This window comes from Pelobates fuscus, chromosome 1, assembly GCF_036172605.1.
Source record: "Pelobates fuscus isolate aPelFus1 chromosome 1, aPelFus1.pri, whole genome shotgun sequence".
NCBI lineage: Eukaryota > Metazoa > Chordata > Amphibia > Anura > Pelobatidae > Pelobates > Pelobates fuscus.
The window spans coordinates 166,637,104-166,650,118 of NC_086317.1; positions in this window are offsets into that span (position 1 = coordinate 166,637,104).

Below are 13,015 nucleotides of genomic sequence, written 5' to 3' on the forward strand. Positions count from 1 at the left end.
TCACCAAAATACAGCAAATTCTGAGCCCCGGACAATAGTGCAGGCTCCTTATATAGGCATATAACTCCTCCCATATTAAGCTCCACCCGCACATTCTCTTAACCAATCAACACAAATAAGAATTAACTTCCTGTTTGACCGCATGGCTTGTCCAGCACAATGGAGGAGGGGAATACTATATCCTGTATTCTTGCACATGCTCCGTACACTACTGATCGTATCTTGCCTCGTGCAACCAACTGATCGATACGTCAGCATATGCACGTACACATGCCACGTGGTAATCTCGGCCTACTAAATTTATTTTTACCGAGATTCCACCACAGTATAATAAGAACATTTAGCACTTGGATACTTCTTATACTTCAATAAAATACGTATGTGGCTTTTTTATAGAAATACAGACGACTTATGGAGATGAATATTTTATTTTCTTTAATACTAAATATATTTTTTAAGATTATATATTTCATCTGTTCTATTTGAACTAAAAAGTTAAAGAATGATCTAATGGCACCTTTCTATTTAGATGCTGTTCTCTAGCTAATCAGCTGTTAGTATTTCAAGCTGCTTAGTTTGATTCCCTTGGAGAACACCAGGGGGAGAACGATCAATCCACTTCCTGAAACCACAGTGGAACGCACGGCTGGAACGCAAGCTGGAACGTACATAAGTGGGTCATATACATCACTTCCGGTTTCGCTGATCTCGGAATTTCGATCAGCTGTGACTACAATGTTAGCTACCTCTGATTAAGGAGCAGGTGAAAAGGAACTGAATACCACCAATGATGTGAATGGAATGGAAGACACCCACTGAAACCACCAATGGACTAAAGGGACTAGCCCTATTTAGTGGGATTGATGGGAGAGTGGAATTAGGCTACTTATTTGGGAGCTTTATTGTTGTAACAGCTTTTATTAAATATTGGTCTCTGAGGAAGTGGGGACGTTCTATGCTGCCCGCCCGCGTTTAGGACAGCCTAAAAAAGGACGGCATAGAACGCCCGCCGTCCTTAAGGGTTAAAAAAACAAACAATAAATAATAGTATGAGTGTACTTAATGAGAAGCCCATAAACACACACAAATTCTAGGTTTTGTTCTGGTTCAGAAATTGGGCTAAAAAGCAAATGGAGGATGCATAACCTTTTTGAGTTTTTTTGTTTTTTTTTACCAAATCTGAAAATGTGCAGGGCTTTCGCCATTAGAGAATTTAAGATGTTTTTGGAAAGTTGTAGCAGACTTCTGTGATTGTGCCAACATATTCCGGAATTTGCCTCTAAAACTGTCTGGTGTTTTGCCAAATGTATTGTATGCTGCAGGAGGTTTGCAGATATAAATGCTTCCTGAGCTCTTACATTTAAATGTATGGTATATTTTTTTGTTGCTTGTTATATTCTACTTTTGGTTATTTGATTCATTCAAATTAGGTTTTGTAGGTTTATATTAGTAAATGTGTAATGTGTCTTTTATATTTTGAGATCTGCCTTCCATTATTTTGACCCTTTGACTAAGGTATGTGGCTAGATCCTCTAGATGATCAATCAATACATTTTGAAAATGTTCCACATTATAATATGTAGATTTGTCACATTGTCTAAGCCCCTGTTTTTTGCATGGCTTGCCTACTAACTTTGCTGATTTTATCAGAACCCTTCTCTAGCAAGATTCTGTGGCTGTCACATTTTACATACTTTTCTAACCGACAATCACTGTCTGTGACGTTGGTCACCATACCTAAAGTGCGGAAGATTACACTTTATATAGGTCTTAGTCACCCTGTACCCATTATGTTTGTGTGCTCTCCTATTCTGCTGATTCTTTCAACTTGCTAGGGGATTAGGCTGTGGGAATTGTACAGCAGATTGTACAGCACCATCTGTTCATTGTAAGGATCTTGAAACAGGTATATGCACTATATTATTAATACCCGAATAGTAAGGCTTGCTAATTTGCATATTCAGGTAACTTTGCATATTATGAATTCTACAGACAGAAGAGATATTTAGTTTATTAGTTATTGTCTTCCCACCCTTGTATAAATATGTTATTGCGTTATTATGTGTTCCTGTACGTTTCCCCATACGTTTGGCTATTTGTATTTTATTGAGGTTGTCACAGTAAGTTTATGTACTAGTTTATGTATATATATGGGCTAGTCCTGAAAAAATAAAATATATAAAGCTTTGGTGTTTAAAATATATAAAGCCTATGTGACTTTGTTCAGGGATGCCAGTAACACACTTGTTCAACCTGTTGGCTGGCTGCTTGGTCCATGTATCCCAGGACAAATAAAAGAAAGCTAGGCCTGAAAGCCACAAGCTCCTTTGTAAAGGCAGTAGATGGTCACATAGCCTGCCTGGAAAAAGAGAGCTGCAGCCTTGTTGGGTGGAAGAGTTCCTGAGAGACACCAGTCAAACTTAGGCAACTGGGGCTAAAGAGTTCCGGGGGCCTTGAAAGGAGCTGAGAGGTGGACTGGGGCTGGGCTGAGGTACTCGGGGAAGGGGAACTCCATAACAAACAGTTATTTAGGCCTAAATTTAATAACTTTCAGATAATTTAATATTTTTGGATACATTTTTAAAATTATGAAAAATATTTTATTATTTCGTTTTTTTTCAAATGTATATTATGTATATATAATTTTTGATATTTTGAAAAAGTTTATTTTAAAAGTTTATCCAAAATTACTAAATTATTTGAAAGCTTATACAAAAATATTAAATTGAGGTCCAAATGTTAGATTTAGTTCTTCAATTCAATTTTCATTTGAATCAATACAAAGCTGTAGAGACAAGAGGTTTGAGGTTTGTTTCTGTTTTACCCCTTACACATCAAACTCAGTGAACACTTCAGTAGGATTTAGGTTCTATCTTACATTTATTTTAATTATATTTATATTTAAAGTGGTTTCCTTCTCCCTCAATAGTAATTCTGTAGTGTTATGGTGTTAAAGAGGGAGTGAGTGTCGTGTTGTTGTGTCTAGGGTGGAGGACATAGAGTTTTGTGTCCATCAGGTCAGTATGCCTAAGTTACAGAAAGAGGTAAAGTCTAGCACTCCTATCATAAAAGTTCAGCAACCACCATTGTTTTTTACTGACTCACGTTTCAAGCTTCTGCCATAAAAATCCAGAGATATTGATACAATACGGTAGAATCATTGTAATATTTAACAAACTTATCCCTAATAAATCATTTTTCTTCTGCTTAATATACATTAATTACTTCCTGCCAATATTAAACTTCCCTTTACAAAACACATTACAATTGTCAGCATGTAACATCAAGAGGATTGCTGTGGGGTTTTCTTTTTCTTTTCGAATTTAAAATGTACCTTTTATGTACTTGTAAGACCTTATATCTGTCTGATCAGAGGAGAGCTTACAGCATTCTAGTAAGTTGTAATCATGCAAGAATGGAGACTTGCATGTTAATGCTGCTCCTTCATGCACTTGTCCGGTTTACTTTGGCTGGCAATAACTTTTTATACAAGATAATTGTGCATCTGATGTTTATTTGATTATATTTAAAGGGAAACTCTAAGCCCTGTAAATATTATAGGGAACTGTAGTGGTTATGGTACCATTAGTTCCCTTGTACTGTCCTGTTATAAGTAAAACAGTTTTTGAATGATTTGGCACTTACCCGAGTCCCATGGGCACTTACAGCAATTCTTTCCTGTTATTGCAACAGTTAAAGTTATCCTTCCTCATTAGTGTTTTCAATTCCATCCATGTTTGGATGGAATTCATTTACTGAAAGCCTGAGATGAGTACTCCCTTAACTTGACAAATAGAATATAATTTGACTTTGTGTATAGTTGTTTATTAATGACATGAGATCATGAGAACATGATTTATATATTGCTTGGTAAAGTCCCTTTAGTTTGAAACATTGTCTTTCTGGATGAAATAAAGCAATCCTAAATTTTCACCCCACCAGAGTCCTATTCTAACACAAAAAAATGGTCAGAAGGTACCTCGGAAAATTATGTTTAGAATCTTCCATATATAATACTTGTTCTCTGTGTGAAGCAATGTCTGTGAAGTTAAGTATTCTATCATCTAGATACACCAGCACAATTGTTGGATGTATTCCCGGAATACAACATTATTGAATTCTTGGAAGACTGATGAGGGCATTGTATAAATAAAAGTAAATGACTGTGTATTTTGTATTGCCCTTAATGAACGTTACAGGCAGCCTACCATTCATGATCTTCATGATCCATATATACAAATAGAATTGCATGTCCTTCATAAACAATTTCTTATAAAGAAGGTGAACCCCTAGAATATTTCCAATTAGTCGGTTATAACAGGAATTTTTAATATCGGTTATTGATGATGGTAGAAACTTTATTCAAAACATAGCCTCGTCCTCCTCCACACATGGGAAAAAGAATTGCCTCCCTACTGTTGGTAATGTAAATAAACATCAACATTCAGGGTTTTCAGACATGTATTTGTTATTGGTTGCTTTTGTTGACCTTTGCATAGACTGTGCCTGTTAGGAGATATGGTTTCAGGAAAAAAGGTCTACAAAACTGCTTGCTGTGCCAGACTCAACACAGGCCATCATATATCCGTGCAACACCCATCAATATGACCTGTATGGCTGAGAATTTACAGAGATCTGTACTTGCCTAAGAGACACAGACTCTTCCCTCCTTGACTCCATTGCTGCTAATGACAACTGGTGTGTGTTATGAATGTTGAGCACTGTCTCATCTGATCCTGCTGTCACTTGTAAAGACCTCCAGGGACATTATTTACTCTCATCATAGTCTGGCAGCCAGTCCCAACCCCTGATACTGCAGTACACTATGAGATTTCCCAGTGGACCAGCATATTCCTGAAAAACACTGAGATTCCAAGCCACCAACTATGTACAAACTTTCGCAGCGTTGGATAGACAAATGTGACTTTTTCACTAAATTCCAATTTGTAGAGTGCTAAAACCCAAGCTCAAGTAAACGCGTTGAAGAAAAAAATCCAACTAAGTCTGAACATTGCTATTCAGATTTAAAGGGAATACTATTGTCACACACACAAAAAATAGCTTAATGAAGCAGTTTGTGTGTATAGATCATGCCTCTGAAGTTTCACTGCTCAACTCTCTGCCATTTAGGAGTTTAATCACTTTTGTTTCTGTTATAAAGCCCTAGCCACACCTCACCTGGCTGTGACTGGCACAGCCTGCATGAACACAAAATGGTTCCATTGTCAATTGCATGTAACTTATTTGTTTTTCCTGCTCTCTAAATTGAACTTTAATTACATAAATGAGGCTCATGAAGGGTCAAGCAAGTTATTAAAAGAGCAGGAGATAAGAAATTCGAAATTAAACAGATTTTGCAATAAAGAAGGTGTAAACATTAGTGTTTAGTAAGGCTGTGTAAGTCACATGCAGGGAGGTGTGCCCAAGGCTGCATAAACAAAGTATTTTAACTCCTGAATAGCAGAGAATGTAGCAGTGAGACTTAAGGCATGATCTATACACCAAAATTGCTTCATTATTCTAAAGTTGTTTTGGTGACTATGGTGTCCCTTTAAATTCACTACAATTTGGAATTTAGTGAACAAAACCCAAGAGTGCACAGTTTTCCAGTATATTATACAACCATACAGTAATTTGCAGTGTTTTTCATTGATCAACACATTTCAGTATGTTTAAGGACAGCACAATGATGTGTATCTGCAACTGTGTTTCACAGAACCCCACATTAGTGGCAGCTGGTGAAGTCTAAAGATGCCGGGCAGAGCAGGGCACTGCCCACCTTCTCCCCCCTGACCATTTATTCCCACGCTCTTTTCAAAACCAGCTGCATCTCAAGTCATCAGGGGAAATGGAAACTGTAGATACAGTCCTGACAGACACATGTTCTTTCTATCACACATTTATCAGTAGTCTGCAATGCCTATATATTAGACTTTTTTTTATTTTAGCAACAAAAACTGTGGGCCCCTTTGGACCACCCTTCACTGCCCTACAGCCATAAAGCTCACAGTAGTGTGGTGTATACGTAACTTGAGTAAATCAAAGCGCCAATAACATGCCTAATCCACTACTTCACCACAAAATAAATGGTAAATCCCTCCCAAGATCACATTCTATATCTTCCACCGGTGAACGTGCAGAAGGATAGATTGCATGGTTACAGAATTAAGAAATGTATTACAGAGCTCCACCAAAATGTGCACTGTTTTAGGGTATTACCTAGTTCCACCAAAATGTGCACTGCTTTAGGGTATTAAATAGTTCCACCAAAATGTGCACTGTTTTATGGTATTACAGGGTATTAGCCAGTGTTTTACAGAACTGTACAGTATTTTGCAGTCTGTATCAGCGTATTATGAAACCTTACCAGCAATGATATATATTACACATTCCTATAGTTAAGTTATAGTACATGTTTATCTGTGTATTACAGAGATTTCAATTGTTTCAGTCTACAGAAGGATCTACAACAAGCACTTTTCAATTTCCCTAATATAACTTATGCCGAGCTTAGGCTCTGCAACGCCCCAGCAATCCCATGCCTCCTCTCGCATTAAAAGGACACTATAGTCACCAGAAACACTACAGCTTAATGTAGTGGTTCGGGTGTTTGTAGCATGTTCCTGCAGTCTTAGAACTGTAAACATTGTCTTTTCACAGAAAAGGCAGTGTTTACATTGCAGCCTAGGAATACCTGTAGGTGCAGTCACTCAGATAGTCACTAGAGGTGCTTCCTAGTCTAGTGATGCACAGTGTGCAGCACCTACTTCAGCATCTCCACACTCTACATGGAGGCACTAAATGTTCTCTATGAGGAGATGCTGATTTGCTCAGTGCAGTGTTTTGCCACGCATACCCAATTGCCTCTCAATGCTTTCCTATGGGAAACCAATCGATTGGCAGAGATTGGCAAAGTTTAATGGTCTCCGACAAGGAGGCGGGCCAGGGTGGCCATACACAGCAGGACCAGCATGGCAGTAGAGAAAAGGTATGTTTAAAAATCTTTAATCTCCACAGAGAGGAGCTAAACATGTATTCCAGCACAATAGTTTCCCTTTAACTACTATGCTTTCCACTTTACACTGATTGATCTGCAGTCTACTTTCAGTCTGTCACTTGGCTTGGTCTATCTAACAATATGGCTTTAGTAAATGGCATAACCCCAGAAAGAACTACGCTGACCTAATAACATCCCAATATTAAACCCATGTATCCTTGGCACAATGGCTCATGTCCCTGGGGATTTCTACTACCTTAAGTTACTCTAAGTAACCATGTCATTAAACTACAAACTAGGGAAGAGCTGGCAGAGGATCATGGTAAGATAGCAAAAAAATAATAAATATAGATTTGATGTATTTTCATACAAAAACTACGTATCTTTTAATTCTGTGAGTGGAAGCCATGAGATCATTAATTACCTTAACGGCACTTCAAATGTTGACTTAAAAGTAATTTATAGACCACTAGTGGTTACAATTTTGTAAAAAAAAAAAAAAATGCTTATGCTTCAAACATGCACAATGGGAAATATTTTGTTTCTCCTCTCTGGATGTCCATGTCCTAGAAGGAGTATCTCTAACCGGCAGTCATGCCCAATAACCATTTTTTTTTTCATAATTATTTTTTGTGTAATTCTTTATTTTTGGTGTGCGTAAAATTAGCAAGCATGCTTGCCGAGCCACAACAGCTTTAACAAGTTGCAGGCATAGTATACATTAGCATGGCATTAGAAATAATGGCACACATTTTTTTTTTTAAATAGTCTCAGGCTGATCATCAGTGAGTCAAACATTTCTACATACTAGCTAGAAACTCAGTTAAAGTAATATATGGAATAAGAGAACGCATGAAGCGTAATAATTATAGACTAATATACTGACTATTCTCTGGTACTTTTAGTCCGGCCATTCTAAGGCCCGGTAAGACATTGACTATTAGTCCTAGCTGTGATACAATTTTACATGCTGGATCAACTAGTAATCCTGACAGAGCGGAGATCAGCCACTTGTCCACTCCTTCACTCCTCCAAGCACACCAATGCCGCAGAGCCAGCTCTCCATCAGCGTGGCCACCCGGAGGCATCATACAGGCTTAGGATCACCCCCCCCCTCAATCCAGGGGCACCGTGAGACAATTATAATAATCAGTGGGGGCAGGGCCGCCATCAGGGGGTGACAACCATAATGGTTGTCACGGGCCCGGCGGCCCAGGGGGGCTCGGCCGCCCTGGCTTAACGTGTAGCGGCGGAACTGTTGCACCGGGGCCCGCACGCTGATGGGGCCTATCGGGTTGCCCACGCACTTAGGGCCACCTGATGGGCCCTGTATCTTCAGGGGCCCGGTCAGCGCTGCGGCCGTGCAATAGCGCGACCGGGCCCCTTTAAAAAAATCGCAGTCGCAAAATTCTGCTGGGAGGAAGTGCCCGTCACTTCCTCCCAGCTCGCGCCGCGCGGGAGGGAAGAAAGCCAGGCAGTGGGAGCCATGCTGACTCCCATCAGCCACAGCCTTCCACCTGCAAAAAAAGGTAAGAAAAATTATCTGTATTTGTGTATGTTAGTATGTATCTATGTCTGTATGTATGTCAGTATGTCTGTGTGTATGTCAGTATGTCTGTATGTATGTCAGAATGTCTGTCTGTATGTATGTCAGTATGTCTGTATGTATGTCAAAATGTCTGTGTGTATGTCAGTATGTCTGTGTGTATGTCAGAATGTCTGTATGTATGTTAGAATTTCTGTATGTATGTCAATATGTCTGTGTGTATGTCAGTATGTCTGTATGTATTTCAGTATGTCTGTGTGTATGTCAGAATGTCTGTATGTATGTCAGAATGTCTGTATGTATGTCAGTATGTCTGTATGTATGTAAGAATGTCTGTATGTATGTCAGAATGTCTGTATGTATGTCATTATGTATGTATGTATGTCAAAATGTCTGTATGTATGTCAGTATGTATGTGTGTGTGTATGTATGTATGTATGTATGTGTGTCTGTGTGTATGGATGTCAGTATATATGAATGTATGTATGCAGTGGTGTATCCTGGTTTTGTGCTGCCCTAGGCAGGACAAAACCCAAGCGCCCCCCACCCCCCTCCTCACCCAACCCTTCCCCCCGCCCCGCCTTCTAAATACACACACACACATTCACTGACAGATACGCATACACTAGCTAACAAAAACACACACTCACTAACAGACACACAACCCACTCACAGGCAAACACACTCACACTTACAGATACACACACACTCACTAACAGACACACACACACTCACACTAACAGGCAAACACACACACACTGACACACACACACACACACACACACACTAACAGACACACTCACTCACTAGCACACACACACACACACACTCACTAACAGACACACTCACTCACTAGCAGACACACACACACACTCACTAACAGACACACACACACAGTCAGAGACACACGCAGTCACACACACACTCACTAACAGACACACACACTCACACAGTTAGAGACACACACTCACTAACAGACACACACACTCACACAGTCAGACACACACACTCACAGTCAGAGACACACACACTCACTAAGACACACACACTCACACAGTCAGAGACACACACACAGTCACTAACAGACACACACACTCACACAGTCAGAGACACACACACAGTCACTAACAGACACACACACTCACACAGTCAGAGACACATACACAGTCACTAACAGACACACACACTCACACAGTCAGAGACACACACACAGTCACTAACAGACACACACACTCACACAGTCAGAGACACACACACAGTCACTAACAGACACACACACTCACACAGTCAGAGACACACACACAGTCACTAACAGACACACACTCACACAGTCAGAGATACACACACAGTCACTAACAGACACACACACTCACACAGTCAGAGACACACAGTCACTAACAGACACACACACACTCACACTAACAGGTACACACACACTAACACATTTTTTTTTTAATTTAACCCTCTCCCCCCAGCCTCCTTACCTTTGGGAATGCTGGGGGGGCAGGTCTCTTTCTCCCTGGTGGTCCAGTGGCTGCTGGGCGGGTGGCATTGGCGGGCGGGCGGCTGGCGAGAGAGAGCTCCCCCTGAGCTGTCTGCTCAGCTCCCTCGCGCGCCGCAGAGTGAGGCTGGGAGCCGGAATATGTCATATATTCGGTGAACGGCATGAAAGAAGATTGCGACGGGTGTAAGAAGCTCCTCCACGGATGATTTTCTACATATCCCTGAAGAAGTCCTTTACTTACCTGGACGAAACGCGTTGGATATTGGACTTTACTGCTTGTTATTTTAATTTATATTTTAATTTTATTGTATGCTGATTTATTGTTCCTGCTCTCTACTACTTCGAATTGGATTTGTGCTGTCTACTTCTACACTGCCATCCAGTTCCACTGAGAGTGGAGATATGCCTACTACCATTTTATGTCTGTAAGTGCTCCCAATAAATATTTTTTTTACTATTTTATACATACTTCACCATGTATGGCTCTTTTTATCCATTTCTTTAAGACATACTTTGTTTTTGATCTACTATCAAGACATATACTCATATACCCCAGGGGGGTGAGAGGCCTGGTTTGCATTTTCGTTTGTGAGTTTAATATCTAGCTTTACACTCCCATTATTTTACTTAAACTGTATTACGCTATGATATATATTTTTATTATTTTAGATTGCACTATATTCTCACATTGAATATTCATATTCTGGATATATTCTCCAGGTTGTATTGATAACATGCTTATTTGAAGGTGTTTTCCACTTTTTTTCTCTGTTTTATCACTTTGGGTGCTAGTGAGGTTCACCTGGAACCCCTTCAATTTAGCAGATTGAGTAATTAAGTCTAGTTGGTATACTACTGTTTTTTTTCACTTAATTTGGGGGAAACACTTGAAGCATTTGTTTTGTAGAGTTGTTTCAATTGCTTTTTAATTTGTTCACTGCAAACAGCTGAAAGTCTGTAAATTTTGACAATAAACCTGGTTGTCAAGTTGAATAATTTTGATTAAAACTGTATATGTTTCTCCTCATAAGTTTAAAAATATTTCACACACACAGGTTATAGTAATAACTCTGTGTGTGAGAAAAATGATTTACTGTCTATATCTAATGCCTCTGAAATTCTTGTGAAAGGTGTAACATTATGGCCAAGATTTATATCTGTATCATACATATAAAGAAACATTTATTTGTACAAAATATGTTCTTATGTTGAAAAATTGTCTTATTAATCTAATTACTATCATCTGGGAATTTTTATACTGGAAAGCCATCAATCTGATGCACTATATAAACATTAATAAATATATATGCTTGCCCTTTCTTTGTAGCAGGGTGAAATAAAATTAATTGCTCTACCAATGGAATTTGACTTTGTACCTGGTGCATACACATGTTATAGAATAGATTTTGCTGCTTCTGAATGGTTAGAGAATCTAGAATACTAGATATCCTCCAAAGCACCAAGCTCAAAAAGGTAGTGGATGAGGATCCCTTAAGTCTGACATATCCAAACCAAGGCCCTGAACCGCTTGTAATGCGGCTCAGTTGCGTCTGGGCTGCCAGGCGGCGAGGTAGGTTGGGAGCCCATTACTTACTGTACTCTTTCTGCACAGCTCCATTGCACACCCTGCAGTGAGCTGGCAGCTAGGATATGATGTCAACCCAGCATTGGCATCACTATGGGCGCACAGGGAATCTGTGCAAGAAGAGAGCAGTGATCTTATGACCGCAGCAACCACTGGCCACATGGGCAAGGAACCACTCCAGCCCTCCCAGAGTAAGGTAGGGAGGCTGTGTGGACCTCTTAATTACTAAATGTGTGTGTATGAATGTGATATTTGTGTGTGTACACCAATAATTATATGTGTCTATGATTGTATGTGTGTGGGTCTGTGATTGTGTTTGTGTATGTATGTCTGTGTGTGTGAATGTCTGTGATTGTGTGTGTGTACAGGTATGTGTATGTGTGTGTGTGTGTGTGTGTGTAAAGGTCTGTGATTATATGTGTGTGTATATATCTGATTGTATGTGTATGTGTATATCTGTGGTTATCTGTATATGTTTATACATGTGTATATGTTTAGTAGATTTCTCCCTAATTTGGTATCTTTAAATATGGCATAAGGATAACAAATAAGGGACACAAGGATAAAAAAACAAGGGAGTTCTTTACTACACAAAGGAAAAATCAAAATTAAGAAGTTTTAGTATATAAATTAATTATAGTACATATTTTATATGCGGCCCAAGACAATTCCTATTCGCTCAATGTGGCCCAGGGAAGCCAATAGGTTGGACACTCATGCCTTAAAGCATCTTGAAAGAACATTAGAAACTCTAGTATTGGTGTGGAACTGGCAAAAAAAAAAATGTTACATAAAGTGGAGAAAACAAAGACGGAGTTGGCCAAAATAGTAAGATGAGAAACTAATGTATATAAATACTTTGGGTATCATCTTTGGGTATGCCATATTCTTGAGATATCCAAATTTCTTACAGCCAAATTAAAAACCTAGGCAACTGATAATTTAAACATCATGCAGTTTTTCAACAATTCTGGTAAAGCTTGTCATGTTACCCGTCCAAAATGTGATGACAATGTACATATTCACAGTCCATCATTTTCAACACAATTAATGCTGACTGGAGATGATGTTCACAGCCACACATTGTGTTATGGGATTTTCTTATCACATAATTTCCACCATCCTGCATCAAGACTGCATAGGCAAACTCAAAAGGCGTTTTGTGATTTCCTATGTAAACCTTTTTGGCAGAAAACTGCCTTGTAGTTATTCTGTAGATCCACAAGTGCAAGACACCAGTTTAGTTTTTTTATGTTAGTTCTTGACATTTTTTTTCAAGAATGGCCTTGGCTTGTCATCATTACATTACCCTCTGATTTTCTGCTGGTTAAACCTGATTGTCTACTTTTTTCTCTCTTTGGAGGAATTGTTGAGATTGGTTGA